This window comes from Procambarus clarkii, chromosome 1 (assembly GCF_040958095.1).
Source record: "Procambarus clarkii isolate CNS0578487 chromosome 1, FALCON_Pclarkii_2.0, whole genome shotgun sequence".
Taxonomy (NCBI): Eukaryota; Metazoa; Arthropoda; class Malacostraca; order Decapoda; family Cambaridae; genus Procambarus; species Procambarus clarkii.
The window spans coordinates 47,817,468-47,823,471 of record NC_091150.1 but is presented as its reverse complement, the minus strand read 5'-3'; the positions used below and the strand labels follow the sequence as shown (position 1 = coordinate 47,823,471).

General features: G+C 37.9%; 1 non-coding gene across 1 annotated transcript; it reads right to left on the bottom strand.

Annotated features, from left to right (window-relative positions):
- Positions 1-103, bottom strand: LOC123754727 (U6 spliceosomal RNA). Its single transcript, XR_006772423.1, has one exon. It is a non-coding gene; the product is annotated as a U6 spliceosomal RNA (small nuclear RNA).
- Between the last annotated feature and the right edge of the window lie 5,901 nt (positions 104-6,004).

Sequence of the window (6,004 nt, the reverse complement as noted above, 5' to 3'; positions counted from 1 at the left end):
TAAAATGTGAAACACTTCACAATTTTTTTATATCATTGCACAGAGGCCATACTAATCTTCTCTGTAACATTCCAGTTTTTAGTACATGTACTGCCTTGAAAAAAAAAAAATCATCATCTCAATGAAAGAGACAGTTCTCCTCATATGACAAGCATATAACCTGTGAGCTTTTAAAAAGCCAAAGTGTATGAGCTTAAACCAATTTACCTAAACTAAAAAAAAAGATTCTCAGTACAGCAGTTTTAAAAAATAATGATGTCCATCCAATATATTATTTGTTCATAAAAAGCATTTAATTTATACATTTTATCCTTAGCATACAAATAGTATACAGTAACACTGTATAGTACAAAATGAAGCCTAATTAAGTTTTGTTTATTGGCAAATTATTGATTATAGCCAACATAATTCTGTTCATATATTCAAATATGCAGCTTTTGTGATTTCCAGAAAACTCTTGTAATACAAAACATACTGCATGGGTTTAGAAAATATGTAAGCCTTTTTATAGTACTGTATTTAATATAGTATATTGTATTTAATACAGTGTTTATAGTACCTTTTATACTACATACAAGGGACACTTAATATCATATTCTACATTGAACCATTCAGTAGTTACTGTAATACTACCATCAGCTAATCTCCAATTACATATATGCTTTCACTGCAAGCCTGTAGACTTAATACTCTATAGCCATAGAGTATTAAGTCTACTTCATTATGTGACTTCTTTTTATCTATTCATAACATATGTTCTTTATTACACAGCACTGCATTTCACATCTTGTACTCAAGTCCTGTACAACCATAAATACATTTTGCTTCTAGTAGCTTTATTTCAGTTTAATTTCTAAATGGATGTTGCACTGTGGATGATATGAACATCACTTCGGTAGTTGGATTAAGCACTGCTGGATCTGACTAATAACTGGAAGGGTAGCCATAAGGATGTGTCCTTACCCATGGGCTAGAAAAATCCCGAGGAGCCAACTAAAAGCTTCATGTAACCTGCAGGGAATATCATGCCCAAATCATAGTGTTTTTGTACAGATGCATGACTAAAGATCTTATTTATATCTCCATCACAATATAACCCCTCCAAACAAAACGGAAGAACATTAAAATATATACTGTACATTACCCATAAAATTCATACAATAATTTATAAACTTCCCTCTTCTTAGACACTAATGATTTTTGTCCTCAACCTGTTTAAAAATTACTATTTAGAACAAGGTGCGTTAAGCATCGTTTTTTAAAGATAACAAAGAATAGGAAATGCTGAAATTGTAAGCTAGATAAGAATTAAAGGTTATTTTATCAATCCAGTGTGCTTATTGATTATATATTGATCGTAAAGATTCATCACACACCTTATCAGGTTACATAAAGCAGTCAAATTAACAGTAACTGAACACTTCTGAAATTCGTCTCAATAGGTAAAGCTTAATTGTGTACTGTATAGTACTGTATATCTGCATCTTATAAATTAAATACAAAAATTTAACCACAGCCAGAGAGTATAACATTATGAAATAATTATATAAAAAAGAAAGAAAGAAAGAAATGCAATTGTATTGTCAAAAGTGTCTATATCTGGTAATCAACACTAACTAAATAATATGCCACACACATCTATAAATTTAAACACTACTGCATATAATGCTTAATTACAGCAAAATCTGTATATAAACTGAATGTACTGTATACTCCTAACTGAGCATATTAACACTTTCGTGCGCCAACGATATCAAACATCGTCACTCATTTTTCTCCTGATTCGTCTCCGGTGATGAGGTCCGGCATCACTCCTTAAAATATTTGTTAAAAATTTAAATTTTATCCAATCAATCTGGGAGTGGTTTCAAAATGAGCGCCTTCAGACTGCGCACAATTTGATACCAAAATGAAAGACATAACATGAAAATTGATGTCAGAACACTGGAAAGATATAAATAATTTTGTGGTGATGAGCGTCAAAAAGTGTCTAAAAAGTTAAAATATTTATTAAAATTCTATTTATTGTTCTATTATTATGGGACTAGTTTTAAAATATGCACCTTTTTATTGTGAACAATTTGATACCAAACTGAAGGACGTAGCACGAAAATTTATGTTATCAAATTGAACGAGTATATACATTAGTCTGCAGGTGTGCCAATTGGTGCTCATTCACAAGTAACTTGGCCAACTTTAGGCTCTGCTGTGGGACTCACTCTGGGCTTTTAGACCTTATATGCATATACCACAATAGAGAATTCTATTGCGAACACGATGATACCAAAACGAACGATGTAGCACGAGAAATAAGGTGAGAAAACTGAAACAAGTACTGTATATACATTTTATAGATTTTGCGCGCTCACTGGTAACTTTGCAGATTTTAGTCTTTATACTTTGTTATTGGTACTGCTTATACATATTGTGGTTGTTATTGCTTATATTTGTCTTTCTATTTAGAGCATTTTATTGCAAATAATTTGACACCACAATGAACAATGTTGCACAAAAACTTCTGTTAGCAAACTGTATGTGTTTGTGTGGTGTACTGGGTGTAGCGTGTGTGGTAATGAGTGTGCTGTAGCAGGTAAGGCTTCGATGACTTTAGGGGTCGTTGCGGGTGAGGCGCGCCCATGTTGTCTAATTTATATGCATATGTCTGTGTAGGAAATTTTATTGCGATCACAGTGATACAAAAAAGAACGATGTCGAACAAGTTTGGACTTGATAAACCTGAAAAGAGTAGCAACATGTTTGCACTGTTTGGCGTGAATGGCTAACAAACGACTTTTGTTTTTTATTTGGTGCCGGCATCACGTTAGCTTTGGTGATATGTTATACATACGTTCCTCTAGAACATTTCTTTGGCAACACATTAATACCAAAATAAAACTCGTACATCAAAAATGAAGGTCAGAAACATGAAAAAAAAAAAGAGTATAAACTTTTCAGTAGTTGTGAAGCCGATGTGCAGTTGGGCGTGCAGTAACAGGTAACCCTTGGGCAACTTCCCATGGTCTTGCAGGTGGGACGCACCCATGATTTGTACTTTATATTCATATGTCCGTGTAGGGAATTTTATTGCGATCACAGTGTTACCAAAATTAACGACATAGACCAATTCTGCGGTTGATAAACCTGAAAAGAGCATGAACATTTCATTTCAGTTTGGTGCTCACGGCTAACGATCGCCTTAGTTTTTTATTTAGTGCGAGTCCCACGTTGGCTTTGGAGAAATTTTATAGATATATTCCTCTAGAGCATTCTCTTGCGAACAAAATGACACCAAACTTAAATACATACATGGAAATTTAAGGTGATAAGACTGAAAAGACTATAAACATTTATGTGTCGCTGTGCAGTCGCCTAAAACGAACGGCGTACATGGGGAAAGTTACACAGGTACTGTCGGGCGCGCGAAAGTGTTAATCTCAACCCAAATCTGCTGAATTCAAAATTTGAGTTTTCACTATATTCTATGTCTATGATACCACCAAATTTTGGGGGATATTCTTATCACAAATAACAAAACATATATCTCTGTATCTTTACACACAAATACAGTATATACAAAATGTATTTTGAATAAAAGAACAACAATAATAATGCTGTTGCCTATATACTTTTTTCCCCACACTTTAAGGCTTCATATAGAATGACAGCACACATATTGAACGATACCTTAATTTAAACCCTCTGTAATGGATTCTGAAGAAAATTACCTGATTATATACCTTTCACCCATACTTGTGGACTTTCCCATAGCTCAGCCCTCTAAACCCTAGTTTAGGAGAACTGAATGACAGCATTGCTGTTCTAGCTCGGTCAGATAGCTCTTTGTTACTGAGTCACACCAGTCCCCATCACTACTGCAGACCAGAACCAGAACCTGGCCCCTTCACAGGGGAGCAGGGGGGATTGTTACAATCACCCTCACCAAGGAAACATCCAGAAAGTAAGTGAAGCAAAATGGACAATGGCACTTTTTCTGAAAAGAAAGAAATGCAGCAGCAAATGATTCACTCAGCAGTTAGGTCAAGCTCCCTAGTTCCAGCTAGCCACTGCTAGATGGCAGCACTACTAGGAGCTCCAGCTTCCCATGTCAACAGCACTCAGTCCTGACTCCGATGTTCCCAAGTGTGAACACTTGTTGACTCACTGAACAAGTGAGTCAACACTTGTTCGTGAGTCAACAAGTGAGTGTTCACACAAGTGAACACTCACTTGTTGTGTGAACTTTGTTTATGATTCTCCACAAACTGCATGTATTTAGGAAAGCCCTTCCCAAGGTACTCGTTTGGCATTGCTCCTAGTCTAACAGAGTGTTCTATCTGGTGGGTTTCGGAGTATGCCCCATGAAAGTTCATACTACTATGGAGGATGACTTGCATTTAGTGGTGGGTCATTGACTCTTTTTGCAAGGCTCCATGTTTGGGGCATTAAGGGGTTTATTGACCTCAGGGGTGCAATAGGGTTCATGTACAGTACTTCTACATATGGCATGCCACAGACACCTTCATAACTGTGTTTATCCTGAAGGCTACATTTAGTCTTTTTGGTGAGCCTCCCAAGTGCCTGGATGTTTTGCTTAGCACTTACTGTCAGGCCCTGGCAAGCACCACGGATCTTTGTTGTGGTTTGTTATAGAACAACTCGCCAAGCAAGTGCTCATTACTTGCGAGTATCAGTGATGACAATAATTGATGATCACTTTACTGTCTCCCTCTGCTGACTGTTGAGCGAGTACTGCCCTCTACTTTGAGGCTTGCGATGTTATTTTGGTCTTTTATTTTGGTTAAAGCCTGTCTTTTGGATTTTGTTTATTTTATTTTGTAGTGACAAGGCTTAATAAACACTGGCCACTTCAGGTTCATTTATTTGTTTTTGTGTTGAGGTTTGGTGCTTGAGTGGTTGTCCTGAGTTGGTCTGTTTTGATCTATGAGGTTTTGGAGTTGGAGCAGCTGGTGTTCCTACTGGTGCTCTGTTCACCATCCCTTCTTCCACTGTCCTTCTGGCATAGTTGTATGAACCCTTTGTTCCCCATTCCCCTTGCTCTGGGCTCCAGGATGTCTAAGGGTTTCAGAGTCCTGGGCTGCATTTAACTGTGGGTGCTGCTTGGTCTTCACTTGGGATCGTCCCTTCCATTTTGACATTGGAGACAGCCGACCCATTGCTTCCTGCCAGGGATCCGAAATGCCCTTTTCTCTGGGGAGAAAAGGGGGGTGGTATTTGGTTCAGATCTTGTTAGAGCTTGGAGATACCTTCCTATCAGGCACAAAGCTTCTCTGTGCAATCGGATCTTCAGTTCGTACTTCTAGAGCTGGGAAGGAGCTCTTAAGTGGGTCCCTGTGTGCTCTTTCCTGGTATCTGGTTCCCTCAGCAGGGTTTTCTCAGCTCATTGGGGGATATTCCTTATCCTCCTTTGTTGGGGAATATTCCTTCTCCTCCTCTGATGTTCAAGCTTAATTTCGTGGCTGCTCCACTTTAGGTATGCTTCTGTGTACCAGTAGTGTCCTCAGATGCCTCTTGTTTCAGAAGGGTTCCTTCTTCCCACTATCTGCATATTTGGTTCAATCTGTCCTTTTCAGTTCCTCCTGTGGGTACAGGACTTCCCTTTCCTCATGGACCTGGCCTCCTTCGGGTTAGGGTTAGCTTTGGCCTTATGGTAATGTTGTGGGCTTCCTGTTTTTTCCTGGCTTGCAGACAACCCTTTATTTGAGGATTTGGTACAGTTTTTGCCATACTTGGGCACTTGAGGAGTGAGTGGTAGGCTCCATCCTCATGATGGCTGCTTTGATTTTTATCCTTTGTTTTCTTGCTACCCGATATTTTCTTGGGAATATTGCATCCTCTATTATGTTCGTCAGTTTTGTCTCTAACTGCAATGATATGAGGATACAATTGTCACCCGTTCTTCCTCTCTACCTCTTTGTTTGCAATGCCAGCTGTATTTATATACAGGTACTAAATTTTCATACTAATTTCTACTGGGCTGCTTAGT